Here is an 18,554-nt window from a genome sequence, read left to right on the forward strand (position 1 = left end):
TCCAGAGAGCCGGAAGAGCTATCTTTATTTCCTCCTTTCTTACTGCTGATGCGCTCTTAAAGTGGCAGCGCACGGTGAGGCTCCGTGCAGGATTTTGCCACACTCCTCGCTCCATGAAAAAGTTAAGCCTGAAGAAACAGAGGTTGCAGGCTTTGGCAATTTAATGTTTCTACTACACAAAACCAGGGAAGTCCTCATCATCAGAGTCCTCCAAGAAGAGTTCCTGCAGGTGTTGCTTTTGCCTGTGATCCAGCTCTTCTGCTGTAGGGTTGCAGGCCTTTAGGTCAACAGTGTGGACTGTCCTGACATCTTCTCCTGTGTCCTCCAAACAGGCCAAGTAGTTCACCGGCCCCAATTGCTGCACCACATGATATGGACATTTACATCTCAAAGCTAGCTTGGCAGTGAACTGCTTGGATGCCTTTGATAGATGATGAGAATGGACCCAGACACAAGACTTGGATGGGAAACACACGTCTCGTCTATGTTTGTCATAGTTTGAGCAGCCGTTGTTTGGCTTTGATTCTGCTGGCCTCCACTCTGGCTAGCAAGGTGTGGTGGTGTTGGACTGCATCAAGCGCTGGGAAGTTAGGTGAAACATTGGAACTTTGCGAGACTCTGTTCATCTGACCTTTTAGTGGTCTTCCCAGATGGAGTTCGGCAGGAGTGACCCCAGAAGTCTCCTGGACCGCAGAGTTCAGCGCCAAGCAAAACTCAGGAAGCTGCTGATCACACCTTGTGTGCTGATCCTCCACGAATGAATCAATAATTCCCTTCAGGGTTCGGTTTACCCTCTCGGTCAGGTTGGTCTGAGGATGGTAGGCCATGGTCAGCTTGGCAACTACACCCCAGTAGGTACAGAGCTCTTTGTAGATTCCTGATATGAACTGAAGACCTCGGTCAGAGAGAATTTGGTCTGGAATCCCGAATCTGGTCAAGACCTCCCTTCCCATAACTAGAGCAATGGCAGATGCAGTGGCTTTGCAGTTGAAACAACTCCACTACCACCAATAAAAATTTATTCTGGGTCCCCCGGCTGGGAGGAAAATTCCCAGCATTTAATTTGGATGGTTCACTACGGTCTGCTGCAGTTTCCTGGCAGGTCTGCCAATGTCTGGTTTGTATTTCTGGCAGACTTCACACTGCTGTACTAACTTTTTGGTATTGACCCACATGCCTGGCCAGTAAGCCACCTTTTGTAATCTTCGGTAAGTTTTAAAAACTCCAAGATGGCCACTCATGGGGTTGGTATGTTAAGTTGGATCATCTGGTCACTCAATGTAGAGGGGATGAAGACAAGGTAATGGGTGCTGTTTGTTCCACATCCTCTTGGAGTTTTTCAATACACTTTTTCCTGAATTATGCTGAACTTCTCATTGAAGCGACTCTTCGAGTCTTCTTCAGACAGACTCTTGTGGATCACCATGATGGTGGCATCCTTCTGCTGTGCTCTCCACACACTCCTCATCCAGAGGGAAGGAATCATCCAGATTCTTAGTGGTAGTGTAAATGCTGCACAATGTAGGACAAACAATGTCAGTCTCTGTAATCCGAGAAAGGGCATATGTTACAACATTCAGTTTTCCTTGAGATACTCAATGGTGAAGTCAAACCTCTGCAGTCTGTTAGACCAGCGAATAAGACGGCTGTTGGTCTTGCCTGGTGCCGGAACCCACCTTCGCCTCCAAGGAGTCGCTTCATTTTTCCAAAGCCCAGACCACCGCGAGGCACTCCCTTTCAGTCGTTGAATAATTCATCTCGGCTGAATTAAGGGTACGACTTGCATAGGCAAGAACTTCTTCTGTTCCAGGTCCTGTTTGTTGAGCCAAGACAGCTCCAAGTCCTGTTTGACTTGCATTCGTGTACACCGGCCCTGGGCAATTCCAGTCTCCAGTCCCCATCCCTAGCAAACACACCTGATTTAAACCTATTGCCTTTTTAACTGAGATCATGATTAGTTGATTATTGGAGTCAGGTGTGTTAACTGCGGGAAAAGTGTGACACCATATCAGGCCCCGAACACTGGAGTTGCCCAGGCCGGGTGTACACAAATGCAAGTCAAAGCATTCAGGTTAGGATGTCTAAGCACTGGAGGAGTGATGAGACTGTTTTTAAGTGCTTCAAATGCACTTATGCATGCAGTGGTCCATTGGAATTTCACCCACTTCATCTTAAGGTGGTTGAGTGGTTCGGTGATCTTTGAAAAGTCAGGCACAAACCTGTGGTACCATCCAGACATGCCCAGGAAGCACTGAACAGCCTTGAGAGATTTGGGAATTCCTGCACTGCTGCAACTTTGGCTGGATCTGCATGGATACCTTCAGCATTAACCACATGACCAAGGAATTTGAGTTCTGGCAATCAAGCATGATGGTCTTGTAAGTATCCAAGAAAACCTTGCTTTCATATAATAAAAAAGCTTGAAAGGTATGGGAATGGGATTAGAGAGGTATGTGAAGAATCCAATACTAAAAATCACATTATTGTGGGAGCACCTCCGCTAAGAGTATGAATTAGGCTGTTTGAGAAGGTTTGAATCCTAAGCGATCTTCATACACATTGTTTGAAGTACAATAGACCAACTTAGCTACTGTAGTAGGTCAAAGCTGTGTGCTGGAAAACCTTGGCAGCGCATGGGTGGAGTAGGCATCGTAGGCTTCTTTTACGGCTTCAGACCAATGACTATTTCTCACTTAAAACATTTTTTGTTGTTTTTAATTCAATAAAATCTCTAGTGGAGTTAAACTTTGAGTCTGAAAAGTTTTTTTGTATGGTGTTGTTGTGATACACAAAAACAACTAAATGCATAAGTGATATAGTATAGGAAATGTACTTTGTTAGAAGTATAATGCAACCCTACCATTCTCAGAAGAGGATGCTGTCATGCTGAATTGGGTTTTATACATGTTTTTTTAGAACAAATCAACAAAAAATAAGGCTACTAAATATCTAAGTTAAGGAAATATGTACCAAAAAGCTGGTTGGGTGATTAAACCACAATAAAATCATGTTAGATTGAATTTTGAGAAGAATATCCCTTTAACAAGAAGTTTGTTTAAGAATTGACATGGTGGCTATATTATTATTATTATTATTATTATTATTATTATTATTTATTTGTTGTTCTGGTGCTGTTTAATTTTAAAAATGTTATGATGCCTTAGTGGAGTGCGTGGGTATGAGGGATGGGTGGGGGGATAAAGGACTGGGGATGTTGTATTGATATCAATGGCTCCATGTTCTCAAATTTTTCAAATAGAAAAATAATTGACATGGTGGCTAAGAATTCCAAATATCTGTAGTGCAGCACTGTCACTGCCCACTGAGCAAAAACTGCTTGAATCAACATTTTTTCCACATAATTTCATCAAAATGTTGATGTGATGATGTTGAATCAAAGTAGCAATATTATTGGATTCGAAAAAAATCACAACGTAAGGGAATTCCGGCCTTTTTTCCACCAAACTTTTAAACCTAATCCAATGACATGGTGATTTTTGTCTAATTTCAACAAATGTAAATCAAAACTAGACATTGAACTGACGTCTGTGCCTAGTGGGTTTGTATCATGAGATGTAAAGGCTAAGCTTTGTAGCATTTTTCACTTCTATGGTCATTGTCATCAGTCATCCAGTAAGTGGCAGTGCTACATCAGTTATTCTGTGCTGTGGATTGGAAAGGCTCACATACTGCACACACCATAGCTCAAGAGAGATGCAATTCACCTCTTCATCAGGTTGCCTTTGGAAAACATTGGGTGTACTCTTACTTGATGTGACATGGAAGTCCATGGTAAGGAAGTGGTGTGTATAGGGGAGAATCGCAGGTGCATTTCTTCCTGTAAAGTCACATTGAACATTTACCAATTTTTTTTTATATGTCTCGGGAAATCTTGATATCCCTGTTGCTCATATAATAGATTCATGCCACTGACATTTTTTTTGCATTTCGATTGGTCAGTATATTTTGCTGAGTACATACATGCTCTTCAATAACACAATGTAAAATCAGTAGGGCAGCCACACATGGCAATTGTACACAAAAACCCTGCCACCATTCTTCTACCCCAAGGGTGACACCTGCATCAACTAGGAAGATAACAATAGCTTGTTTTGTGGTTTTAATCAAATACTCAGTGGGTGTAAGTGGCCCCTCTCTGTCACAGAGATAGAGTGATGGTGATTGCAAAATGCCACATGCCAGCATCACTCCCTAGTTGGCACTTCTCTTTGAAGCTGCTTCACAAGTACACAAAGCACACTGTTTTTCTTATTGCATTGTAGACTGTAAGGGAAAAAAAGTTGTATAGTTGTGCTAGATATTTTATACAATCGCTCTAAGACAAGTGTGCAGCGCAGATAATTTTTGCTCCCTGTACCGAGTTGAATGTCTCACACACACCCTTTCCAGGAAAGAGGCCGATGTCTTCCCACTTGAAATGCTAGAGCAGGAAAACATTATTGTAAAGGAATGGTGTGGGGTGGGACATGGAATGAGAGCCTCAGGAATATTTTCACTTCATTAATGGCAACATGATACTGGAAGAATGTTTCCAGCTGGGGCAGGGCGATCAAAACACAGAGCCTTTAGGCTACAGATGTGGGATCTTAATTTGAGCCAGTTTGCTACAGCAGGAAAATAATCCTGCAGCAACAGGAAATGTGAATTATAATTAATGGACATGTTTTTCAATCTTTGTCATATGAAGAGAATTTATAGATAAAACGTATTGGTGCTAATTGTCCGTTGGACATGAACATTACACAACATGTTGGAAATCGCAAATTCAACAATGAGTGGTTTGGAAGGAATCAGTGGCTAACTGCAAGCGTTGCAAAGCTATCACTAGCCTGCTATTCAGTGGAGTGGGTGTGTGGTCCAAGTCTGGGTTTAGGGGACTCTTTTCCAAGCTTAAAATGATAAACATTCAACACCATGGGCCAGAAAAGTTTGAATACATTGGCCATGCTCCCAATCCAGCATGACTTCTGCCGTGTTCGAAACAACTTGAAACTAGGAAATTCAGACTTCAGTGAGCTCCGACTAGGAAAATACATTTTGAACAGTTATCCAACTCCAAGTCAGGAACTCTGGGCTCTTTCTAGAGCTCCGACCTGAAGATCACTGACGTCATGACTCAACCCTGTTTTTTTCTTAGAGTTCCCAGTTGTCTTGAAAGCACCATAAATCCAGAGAATGACAGACTTTGATGACAAAGTTTGACAACAACATTTGCCCACAAGAAGAACCGCCGTGCTACATTCCTGTTCAAGTGAGCACAGCACAACAAGGTGATTCAAAAAATGTATTGTATGCTGCTGTATAAATGATGTAATATGTTAGGGAGATATATATACTGTAGCTAATAAAGTAATACTAAGTGTATGTTGTGTAGTAAGCTGTTAGTAGCCCATGTGCCTCACCCCAATAATCATAACTACTGTTCTGACTTGGTGGTGCACATGTAGCCTATAGCCTGTTTCAGAGAAATGTAATCATCAAATATTGTAGGAGGTTTCATTATCTGCTTATTTGCCCCTGTAATGGGTGTGTTCTGGTGGCATGGAAGTCAGGCGTAGGAGAACGAACTTGGTATAAACGGAGTCATTTAATAAGTGCTCACAAAACTCAGAAAACCAAAATAATAAAAGTGGGTGCAAAACCAGTCGCACACCAGAACATAACTTGCACATAACATACAATCAAACAATCACCGACAAGGACATGAGGGGAAACAGAGGGTTAAATGCATAACATGTAATTGATGGGATTGGAACCAGGTGTGAAGGAAAACAAGACAAAACCAATGGAAAATAAAAATTGTCTAGAAGGTTTGGTGACGCCGACCGCCGAACACTGCCCGAACAAGGAGAGACTTTGGCAGAAGTTGTGACAGCCCCCTTTATTTATCCTACGTTTCTGACTTGGTGTACAGGGAGAATACTGTGAGAATGGACCATGTCTGAATTCTGTCACTGTACATTTAAAAAATGCTGAACAAATAGTAATATTGACTACGTCTGTCCTCGCTTGCTCATGAATGTCTTAATCAAAATTACGGATTGCCTCTTATCCACTCATCGTCCCCTTATGCTATAGTTTGTACATCTCAATTGTCAGTAGAAACCACATTTGTTTAAGCTAGTCAGCCATATCAGCAATGTTTTTTCAAAAGGGTGAGTGAACTATTTCGCTGCCAGACAAGGCTCCGCTGATAGCCAGGTGTAGCAGTGGTAAGGATTCACTCCATGGTACTGAAAATGAAGCTCTGCTCTTGGGAGAGCTTTTTGTAGGCCCTAACAGTTTGTTGGAACAGTTTGTCACCGTTAAAGTGCAGTTGATGTATTGTTTAGTGTTGTGTTGTGGATTTTCTGGCATGTTAATTTTTTATATTTTTTTAAACTTGGTTTGCCCCGCTAAAATCACCACTGAAAAGTTTGAAACAAATGTAGCATGAATAGTAAGATTAAATGTTTTCTTCTAAGCATCTCGAACGAATTCAGCTTGTAAACCTTAGTTGTAGCAATGTTGTGTCTGGTATCCATAGCAACGTTTGATGTGGGAATCCAGGTTGGGCAGCTTGATGCTGTGTGTACATTTTTGCAAGACTCGGTAGAGGCACTGATTGGGGAGCGTAAAGGGAACAGTGAGCTGAGGTGTTCTATAAAGCTGATGCTTTATCTAAGACCCTGTTTATACCTAATATTTAAGTGCCAACTGTGCAGTTTGTGGCCAGTAGCCACATTACACAAAACTGGACTTGACTTGAGAAGTGTAGGCAAACAAAATATGAATTGTGATATCATGTGTAATCAGATCTTGCCTTACATTTCGAACGCAATTTCTCAAAACTCTACCACTGTTCGAAGCACAACTTGTAAATCCTTCATCCATACACAGGCTCCGTTACCCTCAGCTGAATTCAATTTTCATTTCACTTTCAGCAGAGAGCTACAGTATTTTCAGAAAGGTGTGAGTGTCCCGCCCTGACCTTAGTATTCTTTGTTTTATTTTTTATTTTGGTTAGGTCAGGGTGTGACATGGGGGATATGTGTGTTTTTGTCTCATCTAGGGTGTTTGTACTATCTAGGGTTTTTTGTAGATTTATGGGGTTGTTTCCATCTAGGTGTTTATGTAGGTCTATGGTTGCCTAGATTGTTTCTCAATTAGAGGCAGGTGTTTATCGTTGTCTCTGATTGGGAACCATATTTAGGCAGCCATATTCTTTGAGTATTTGGTGGTTTATTGTCTATGTGTAGTTGCCTGTGTCAGCACTCGTTATCATAGCGGCACGTTCATTTTGTTGTTTCTGTTTAAGTGTTCTTCGTGTTCTTCATTAATAAAGAAGAATGTATTCTAACCATGCTGCGCTTTGGTCTACTCCATACGACGATCGTGACAGAATAACCCACCAACAATGGACCAAGCAGCGTGATAACGGACAACAGCAGCAATCAAAGGACTTCTGGACTTGGGAGGAGATTCTGCACGGCAAAGGACCCTGGGCACAGCCAGGGGAATATCGCCTTCCCGAAGCAGAGCTGGAGGCAGCGAAAGCAGAGAGGTGCCGGTATGAGGAGGCAGCACGGCGATGGCGGCGCGGCTAGAAGCCCGAGTGGCAGCCCCAAAAATGTCTTGGGGGAGGGCACATGGGGAGTGTGGTGAAGTCAGGTAGGAGACCTGCGCCAGCTCCCCGTGCTTACCGTGGAGAGAGAGGGTGTGCATAGCCCGGTGCGGTACATTCCAGCTCCTTGTATCGGCCGGGCTAGAGTGGGCATTGAGCCAGGTGCCATGAAGCCGGTTCTACGCATCTGGTCTCCAGTGCGTCTCCTCGGGCCGGCATACATGGCACCAGCCTTACGCATGGTGTCCCTGGTTCGCACAGCCCATTGCGGGCTATTTCACTTTGCCGCACTGGCCTGGCTACGGGGAGCATTCAACCAGGTAATGTTGGGCAGGCTCGGTGCTCCAGATCTCCAGTGCGCCTTCTCGGTCCGGTCTATCCGGTGCCATCTCCACGCACCAGCCCTCCGGTGGCAGCCCCCCACACCGGGCTTCCTGTGCGTCGCCAGAGCCCAGTTCTACCTGTTTCTCCTCCCCGCACTCGCCCTGAGGTGCGTGTCCTCGGCCCAGTACCACTAGTGCCGGCACCACGCACCAGGCCTACAGTGCGCCTCGTCTGTCCTGAGCCGCCAGAGTCTCCCGTCTGTCCTGAGCCGCCAGAGTCTCCCGTCTGTCCTGCGCCGCCAGAGTCTCCCGTCTGTCCTGCGCCGCCAGAGTCTCCCGTCTGTCCTGCGCCGCCAGAGTCTCCCGTCTGTCCTGAGCCGCCAGAGTCTCCCGTCTGTCCTGAGCCGCCAGAGTCTCCCGTCTGTCCTGAGCCGCCAGAGTCTCCCGTCTGTCCTGAGCCGCCAGAGTCTCCCGTCTGTCCTGAGCCGCCAGAGTCTCCCAGTCTGTCGTGAGCCTTCAGAGCCGCCAGTCTGTCCTGAGCCAGCAAGGAGCTGCCAGAGATGTCAGCCAGCCAGGAGCTGCCAGAGCCGTCAGCCAGCCAGGAGCTGCCAGAGCCGTCAGCCAGCCAGGAGCTCCCAGAGCCGTCAGCCAGCCAGGAGCTGCCAGAGCCGACAGCCAGCCAGGAGCTGCCAGAGCCGTCAGTCAGCCAGGAGCTACCCCTCAGTCCTGAGCTGCCCCTCAGTCCGGAGCTGCCCCTCAGTCCAGTGGGGCCCTTTAGTAGGGTTGCCAGTCCTAGGTTGGCGGCGAGGGTCGCCGTTCCTAGGAGGCCACAAAAGAGGACTATGGTGGAGTGGGGTCCACGTCCAGCACCCTAGCCGCCGCTGTGAAAGAGGCCCACCCGGACCCTCCCCTTTAGATTAGGTTTTGGGGCCGAAGTCCGCACCTTTGTGGGGGGTATTGTCACACCTTAGTATTCTTTGTTTTATTTTGGATTTTGATTAGGTCAGGGTGTGACATGGGTGATATGTGTTTTTGTCTCATCTAGGGTGTTTGTACTATCTAGGGTTTTTTGTAGGTTTATGGGGTTGTTTCCATGTAGGTGTTTATGTAGGTCTATGGTTGCCTAGATTGGTTCTCAATTAGAGGCAGGTGTTTATCGTTGTCTCTGATTGGGAACCATATGTAGGCAGCCATATTCTTTGGGTATTTCATGGGTTATTGTCTATGTGTAGTTGCCTGTGTCAGTACTCGTTATCATAGCGTCACGTTCGTTTTGTTGTTTTTTGTTTGTGGTCTTCATTAAAAAATAATGTATTCTAACCACGCTACGCTTTGGTCTACTCCATACGACGATCGTGACAGTGAGTCATTTAATTTGTTCTGATGACTGTTAGCTTTCTCACGACTTGCTTGCTAGACTAGTGAACAGACATCTCCTCTCACATGTTTTCTTCCTCAGTTTGTGTGTCCATGGATGGGTTACTAATTTTAAGGTTGAATAAATAGTGTTCCATTAGTTTGTAAGATAACTTTAGGATATTTACTGTATTATTAAATTCATTTTGTTTGACAACGCAACCAAATATCAATATCAACAGATATCTAATGTTTGGATAGTTCCATAGATTTGTCCTTAATACTATTCTTTAACTTTTAATTTTGATTGAGATGTGTATCCAACATATACTGTATATATACTCCACTTTGTCTCTATACTGATGTTTTGCCTGTTTGGAATGCAGATGGAATTTAGTTTTTTACATTTATTTAACTAGGCAAGTCAGTTAAGAACAAATTCTTATTTTCAATGACGGCCTAGTGGGTTAACTGCCAGGGGCAAAACGACAGATTTGTACCTTGTCTGCTCGGGGATTTGAACTTGCAACCTTCTGGTTACTAGCCCAATGCTCTAACCACTAGGCTACCCTGCCGCCCCGTTTGTATTCCGCTATATTCCCAGTCACTTTGCCCTGGTTAAATGCGGTGGTTCGCGCTTTCAGTTTTACCGAATGCTGCCATGTATCCACAATTTCTGGTTCGGGTATGTTTTGATAGTCACATAGTCACACACAACATCTCCTATACACTTCCTGATAAAATCAGTTACTGTTTCGGTATATTCATCAATATTATTCTCGTAAGCTATCCGGATCATATGCCAGTCCGCGTGATCAAAACAATCTTGAAGTGTGGATTCCGATTGATCAGACCAGCGTTGAATAGCCTTAGCACGGGTACTTCCTGTTTGATTTTCTGCCTTTAGGAAGCAAAATGGAGTTATGGTCAGACTTGTCAAAAGTAGGACGGGGGAGGGCCTTGTAAACAACCCGGAAGTTGGAGGAACAGTGGTCTAGAGTTTTAGCAGTGTGAGTACTACAGTTGATATATTGATAGAATTTAGGCGGCCTTTTCTTCAAATTTGCTTTGTTAAAATCCCCAGCTGCAATAAATGCAGCCTCAGGATATATGGTTTCCAGTTCGCATAAAGTCCAGTGAAGTTCCTTGTGGGCCATCGTGGTATCGGCTTGAGGGGGGATATGCACACCCGTGACTATAATCTCTTGGGAAATAATATGGACAGCATTTGAGTGTAAGGTATTCTAGGTCGGGTGAACAAAAGGACTTGAGTTCCTGTATGTTATCACAATTACACCATGAGTTGTTAATCGTGAAACATACACCCCAGACCTCCTTCTTCCTGTCGGCGCAATGAACTGAGAATTCAGATGGCTGGACCGACTCCGACAGTATATCCCGAGAGAGCTATGTTTCCACGAAAGAGTATGTTCCAATTCCTGATGTCTCTCTGGAAAGAAACCCTTACCCTGATCTCATCTACTTTGTTATCATCAAGTACTATACTCGGAAGCAGTAGGTGGTGTGCTAGTCCTAAATCGGTCTTCTAGTCCTAAGTCAGACTAGAAGACCGTTCCGAGGGCTCATTTTTTGCTGGCGTTGTTTTGGGTCGGCCTCTGGAATCAGTTCAATAGCGCTGGGTGGTGCGAACAAAGGATCTGCTTTGGGAAAGTATTCCTGGTCGTAATGCTGGTAGTGCTGGTGAGTTACCTCTGCTCTGATATTCAATAGTTCTTACCGGCTGTATGTAATAACACCATACAATCTTCTGGGCTAACAATTATTAAGAAATAATACATTAAAAAATAAATAGTTTCCTAAGAACTAGAAGCGAGGCAGCCCTCTCTGTCAGTGCCATCTTGACAATGTGTTGTGACAAGGTAGGGTTGTTACACAGAATATAGCCTTATTTGGTAAAAGACCACGTCCATATTGTGGCAAGAACAACTCAAATAAGCAAAGAGAAATGAGTCCATCATTACTTTAGAACATGAAGTTCAGTGATTGTGGAAAATTTCAAGAACTTTTAAAGTTTATTCAAGTGCAGGCAAAAACCACATCAAGCACTTGAATGAAACTGACTCTCATGAGGACCGCCGCTGGAGAGGATAAGTTCATTAGCGTTAACTGCAAATCAGATTGCTGCCCCCTAAAAATGCTTCACAGAGTTCAAGTAACAAACACATCTCAACATCAACTGTTCAGAGGAGACTGTGTGAATCAGGCTTTCATGGTCAAATTGCTACAAAGAAACCACTACTAAAAGACACCAATAAGAAGAATAGACATGACCGGTGTAAATCTGTCCAAATTAGAGATTTTTGGTTCTACCTGCTGTGTCTTTGTGAGACGCAGACTAGATTAACGGATGATCTCCACATGTGTGGTTCCCACCGTTAATCATGGAGTAGGAGGTGTGATGGTGTGGGGGTGCGTTGCTGGTGAGCCAGGTAAATCTGCTTGTTGGACCACAGAGTGATCTGCTTGTTGGGATGAGTTGGACCTCAGAGTGAAGGAAAAGTATCAAACAAGTGCTCAGCATATGTGGGAACTCCTTCAAGACTGTTGGAAAAGCATTCCAGGTGACTACCTCATGAAACTGGTTGAAAGAATGCAAAGCTGTGCAAAACTGTCATCAAAGCAAAGGGTGGCTACTTTAAATCATCTAAAATATTCAATATATTTGAATTACTACATGATTCCATATGTGTTATTTTATAGTTGTGATGTCTTCACTATTATTCTACAATGTATAAAATAGTAAAAATAAAGAAAAATCCTGGTCGGTGTGTCTAAACTTTTCACTGGTACTCTATATTGGGTAAAATGTGTTCATTAATGTTTTATATACAGGCAGATTATATACAAGCATATTTACCTAGCGTGGCGGAGACCCTAGAAACCTCAAGAGCCAATCCTGTGAACAGATAAGGCAACTCAAATGTCTATACTTCAATAGCAAATGTAGATAAGACGTAAGTTTATGAAGTAGGGCCTGGTAAACCAAACGGGAGATCTACAGGTCATTAGCGAAGTCCAGCCAACCTTTTGATACAGGATGCGGATCAAAGGGATATGCTGGGGAATGTGTAAATCTAGTCTGGTTTTGCTGAAAAAAAGACTAAGGGCTGTATTAAATCAGATCAGCTTTAGCCAACATTTGCATAGCGGTTGTTCTGGTGGCGTCGGACCTTAGGTGGAACTCTATTAGAGCTGTCAAATCCACAAGTGGCTCTTCGCATTACACCTAAAGCGAACATTGCCATTGGATGCATGCCATAGGCGTGTTATTCAAAACAGGTTGATTCGTCCCCTACAATAATTTATTTCAAATCAATAAATTGACCCCCCCCCAGATAGAACACGTCATAAGCAATGGCATAATGTGTAGAGTTGACGGAAATTAGCTTTTAAATTGCAGAATTTCCTCTCATCATCATGGCAAAATGTTCAGAATTGCAGGAAATGAATTTCAAAACTACAAAATCTTCCCTCTGCCCTGTGTCAAAATGTGTTGAAATGCAGGAAGTTAGTTGTTTTGCACTCCCATTCTCAATGGATCAGAGCACTGTCAACCTGGCTCAGATTGAATAGGAAAAGACAATGCGTTTGTGTTGGTTTTCCCATTGGCTGGAATAATTTTTTTGGGCTGCTCCATCGAGTTTATATCACGACTTCCGCCGAAGTCTGGTCCTCTCCTTGTTCAGGCGTTGCTCGGCGGTCGGCGTCGCCGGTCTTCTATCCATCATCGATTCACTTTTCATTTTCCATGTGTTTTGTCTTGTTTTTCCTCACACCTGGTTTCAATTCCCTCAATTACTTGTTATATATTTAACCCTCTGTTCCCCCATGTCTTAGTGTGGGATTTTTATTGTAGTGCTTATGCACGTTCCCCGTGAGCGCACGACGGGTTATTTTTGTGCCTATTTATCTTGTTGTTCTGGATGCCATTGGTTTTGCATAATACATCTCCAGTTATCACCCAGTTCTGCTCTCCTGGGCTTGACTTCTCTGCCACCAATTACGCCCTGTGACACACTGTGTCACTTTACTTGGACTAAGAAAATACACTTTATGACACGGTCACGAAACATTCTGACCATAATAATCCTATAAATCAGACAGGCCTGTCACGTAAATGCCCTTTTGTCAGTCATCAGTCAAAAAGATGGTGTCTTGTCCTGCTCCTGAAATCTGCTCCTGCATTCATCCAATGTCATCAGCAACAGAAGATTGGAGTAGGAACATGTCTGACATCAATGTGTGAGCAATTACAATGACAATAATATGGCCAATTTCCTGTTATATAACATCAACATATTATTTAGGAGTAATAACGCAAAATATGTCACAACAGGTCTAAATATGTGTTGTGACAGTGTTATGACCATATTATAACAGATTATGACAAGTTATGTCAGTTGTTACGACATATTATGACATGGCTATGACTGTGTTATGACGTGTCATGATGCTGGGTGTCAAGTAAATGAACACCCCCACCTCTGTGTCATGGTTTAAACAATTTACTCCCCATGTGGCTGCTCTTGTCATCCCAGGACAGTCCCGTATCTCAGCCCCTCTTCAGGTGTCCCAACTTTTCTGTCTCCCAAAAACATATATACTTTTGTTAGCAAGACACATAGGTTAATTCAGGCTACAAGTGTGTAGACCCAATGACAATCGCCGAATGTCATTACACTTTTTGGTGTTTTGTAAACAGCCCACAGGTCACAGACGTCAATTCAATGTCCATTCCACATTGGTTCAACGTCATTTTATTGAAATTACGTGGAAACAACGTTGATTCAACAAGTGCGTGCCCAGTGGGAGATGTCTCTTTCCATTCATCAAATGGAAAGAGTGCACAGTGGACTGTTTATTATTTTGGAGTGGACGAACATGTGCAGGTAGCCTACTTTCTGAAGTGATTTGTTTGACAATAAGATGAAAACATCATGATTGGTTGCGTTCATGCCAAATTAAAAGGTCATACATTTTAACTTTACTAATAGAGACCCCCTAATGTCACAATATAATTCGCTCTCTGAGCGTGAGCATATCCAATACCACAGTGAGTCCACTTATTGCACTCAAATTATTTCCACAATTAGGAGGAGGACATAGCTGAAGGGAACACTGAATGGTATGCACTTAGTGTAACGGCTTTCTAGGTGTGGTGAAGGAGAGTCGGACCAAAACGCAGCGTGTAGATTGCGATCCATGTTTATTCAAACAAACGTAAACACGAAATAACACAAACACTACAAAAACAATAAACGTAACGAAAACCGAAACAGCCCTATCTGGTGCAAACACTAAGACAGGAACAATCACCCACAAACACACAGTGAAACCCAGGCTACCTAAATATGGTTCCCAATCAGAGACAACGAGAATCACCTGACTCTGATTGAGAACCGCCTCAGGCAGCCAAGCCTATGCTAGACACCCCTACTCAGCCACAATCCCCAATGCCTACAAAAAACCCAATAAGACAATACAATAAACCCATGTCACACCCTGGCCTGAACAAATAATTAAAGAAAACACAAAATACTAAGACCAAGGCGTGACACTTAGTGGATGACAACACCAACCTTTCAGAATTGGTTTTTCACAGTGCACTTTTTTATTAATTAACCCTATTTTAGTTTAATTTAAATTACAGGGAGGAGGTGAGGAAGGTAGCCATCTTGGCATTGGAGGCCTGATGACCTGGAGGAGTGATGTGACAGAGGCGAGTCAGGTTGAAGGTTGCAGTTGGTGAGAGAGTTGGCTTGGGAGCCAGGGCGATGATACCTCAGATATCTGGTCTTCTCCTTTAAGTGAGGACATTTGGAAGTGAGCAACTGGTAGATTAACTCTTGCTCCCAGATAGATAATTCTTGATGGGGAAGACTGCGGCAGATTAAAGTCTAAGTGCTTTGCTCAGAAAAAAATATGATTTTTAAAGTTGTTATAGCTACGCAGCCATCATATTAAGGTTGTGAACCTTTGATATTTCTTACCACTGTGGTAGTAGATGTTTACACTACACTTTCTGAAGTACTGCTAAATTAATATCACACTTAATTTACGGTTTAATACATACACCTCACATATTCAGGAAGCTACATTTTGACAGTGTAAAATAATACATCAAGTTTTAAATGGAGTATTATTGTATTACTGTTAGGCGGCGCGACACAGGGGAACCCAAGAGCAGACTCAGACGAGGAAACAGGGATGAATGAACCAAGATATTTATTGTAACACAGGGAGATATGGAGTGCAGATCCGGGGAAGCTCGAATGAGTTGTAGAAAACCAGATGTGGAGACTGACGTTGGAGTGAGCTGGGTAGAACTGGGTAAACAGGTCCGGAGGGGAATCCAAGGTAGTGATGGTGAGCTAAATCCAGAACAGGGTAGGAGACAGGAGCCAGAGACAGATCGGTAAACTGTGATGAGAGGATAAACAGCATCAGGCAGGGAGACAGGCACAGCAGAGTAACAGGATCTTGAATAATCATAAATAGCTAGAAGCATAAACTGACTGAGCAGAGATTACAGTCTGGCAGAGTGGAAGTGGCAGGACTGAGTATTTGTAGAGGTCTTGATTATGGAATGAGTTGCAGCTGGTAGAGATCTGCTCAGACTCCAGAACACCTGTCTCCAACCACAAAATCACACAGAGAGAGAAAGAGTGTACTGGGGAAGTAACTGCAGGTCAAGAAGACACCGGATGAACACAAGAGGGCATAGCAGGAGCAGATGTGACAATAACATGGTTTTAGACTGGGAGTAACATGTTTTGTTTAGAGTTGTTCAAAGGAGGCACATGGGATTGTTGTTTCGGTGAACTATACCTTTAGATGCCCCTTAGTTTCTAGATAGTTTTGTAAAAGCCATGGTGGTTTTCCGAAGTGTTTATGTCAGGATTTGTAGTGTCAAGATTAGCACTGCAGTCGGTGACGAGACCAACCTTTTTCCGTCTGACGCTCAACGGGATTAGATTCAGATGATAGGTGATTACATTTGACCAGTTTGATGTTGCCAGTCTAGAAGTCCATGATTGAAAAATAACATCACTTAAATACCAGAGTGCCATCATGTCTTTGCTCTTGACAAAGCCTATACATTTACATTTAAGTCATTTAGCAGACGCTCTTATCCAGAGCGACTTACAAATTGGTGCGTTCACCTTATGACATCTAGTGGAACAGCCACTTTACAATAGTGCATCTAAATCTTTTAAGGGGGGTGAGAAGGATTACTTTATCCTATCCTAGGTATTCCTTAAAGAGGTGGGGTTTCAGGTGTCTCCGGAAGGTGATGATTGACTCCGCTGTCCTGGCGTCGTGAGGGAGTTTGTTCCAGCATTGGGGGGCCAGAGCAGCGAACAGTTTTGACTGGGCTGAGCGGGAACTGTACTTCCTCAGTGGTAGGGAGGCGAGCAGGCCAGAGGTGGATGAACGCAGTGCCCTTGTTTGGGTGTAGGGCCTGATCAGAGCCTGGAGGTACTGAGGTGCCGTTCCCTCACAGCTCCGTAGGCAAGCACCATGGTCTTGTAGCGGATGCGAGCTTCAACTGGAAGCCAGTGGAGGGAGCGGAGGAGCGGGGTGACGTGAGAGAACTTGGGAAGGTTGAACACCAGACGGGCTGCGGCGTTCTGGATGAGTTGTAGGGGTTTAATGGCACAGGCAGGGAGCCCAGCCAACAGCGAGTTGCAGTAATCCAGACGGGAGATGACAAGTGCCTGGATTAGGACCTGCGCCCCTTCCTGTGTGAGGCAGGGTCGTACTCTGCGGATGTTGTAGAGCATGAACCTACAGGAACGGGCCACCGCCTTGATGTTAGTTGAGAACGACAGGGTGTTGTCCAGGATCACGCCAAGGTTCTTAGCGCTCTGGGAGGAGGACACAATGGAGTTGTCAACCGTGATGGCGAGATCATGGAACGGGCAGTCCTTCCCCGGGAGGAAGAGCAGCTCCGTCTTGCCGAGGTTCAGCTTGAGGTGGTGATCCGTCATCCACACTGATATGTCTGCCAGACATGCAGAGATGCGATTCGCCACCTGGTCATCAGAAGGGGGAAAGGAGAAGATTAATTGTGTGTCGTCTGCATAGCAATGATAGGAGAGACCATGTGAGGTTATGACAGAGCCAAGTGACTTGGTGTATAGCGAGAATAGGAGAGGGCCTAGAACAGAGCCCTGGGGGACGCCAGTGGTGAGAGCGCGTGGTGAGGAGACGGATTCTCGCCACGCCACCTGGTAGGAGCGACCTGTCAGGTAGGACGCAATCCAAGCGTGGGCCGCGCCGGAGATGCCCAACTCGGAGAGGGTGGAGAGGAGGATCTGATGGTTCACAGTATCGAAGGCAGCCGATAGGTCTAGAAGGATGAGAGCAGAGGAGAGAGAGTTAGCTTTAGCAGTGCGGAGCGCCTCCGTGATACAGAGAAGAGCAGTCTCAGTTGAATGACTAGTCTTGAAACCTGACTGATTTGGATCAAGAAGGTCATTCTGAGAGAGATAGCGGGAGAGCTGGCCAAGGACGGCACGTTCAAGAGTTTTGGAGAGAAAAGAAAGAAGGGATACTGGTCTGTAGTTGTTGACATCGGAGGGATCGAGTGTAGGTTTTTTCAGAAGGGGTGCAACTCTCGCTCTCTTGAAGACGGAAGGGACGTAGCCAGCGGTCAGTGATGAGTTGATGAGCGAGGTGAGGTAAGGGAGAAGGTCTCCGGAAATGGTCTGGAGAAGAGAGGAGGGGATAGGGTCAAGCGGGCAGGTTGTTGGACGGCCGGCCATCACAAGACGCGAGATTTCATCTGGAGAGAGAAAAAAACAGTGCACTGACTGCTGTGGTTTATCCAGTGAGTTTAGATGGCCAACTGTTGTTATGTAAAAGATAATAATCCTCTGTTACCATGGAGACGGCACTCCCAACTGATTTATAGTTTATGCTGCATGGAAGGTGCAAATCTAAAAGCCCTCTTCCTGGTCCTGCCAGGAAGCATTGCTGTTGTCGAAATGAATTAGAAAGATATTGTGGGTATTGTGTGTGTGCTTTGGTGTGGAAACACTCTCGTGGGACTTTGTTGGCTATGCACTCACCTGCTTTTTTTGGTCTCTTTTAATGTTCTCAAAGGACTCGACCTGGGCTTCTGAGTGAGCTTGCCTCATCAATGCACACAAAAATGGCATACGATATTCATAGTGGCATGTCTGAGAAGAATTTGACAACAATGTAACCAAGCCCAGCCATGCTTT

This window comes from Oncorhynchus nerka, linkage group LG3, assembly GCF_034236695.1.
Source record: "Oncorhynchus nerka isolate Pitt River linkage group LG3, Oner_Uvic_2.0, whole genome shotgun sequence".
In the NCBI taxonomy this organism is placed as follows: domain Eukaryota; kingdom Metazoa; phylum Chordata; class Actinopteri; order Salmoniformes; family Salmonidae; genus Oncorhynchus; species Oncorhynchus nerka.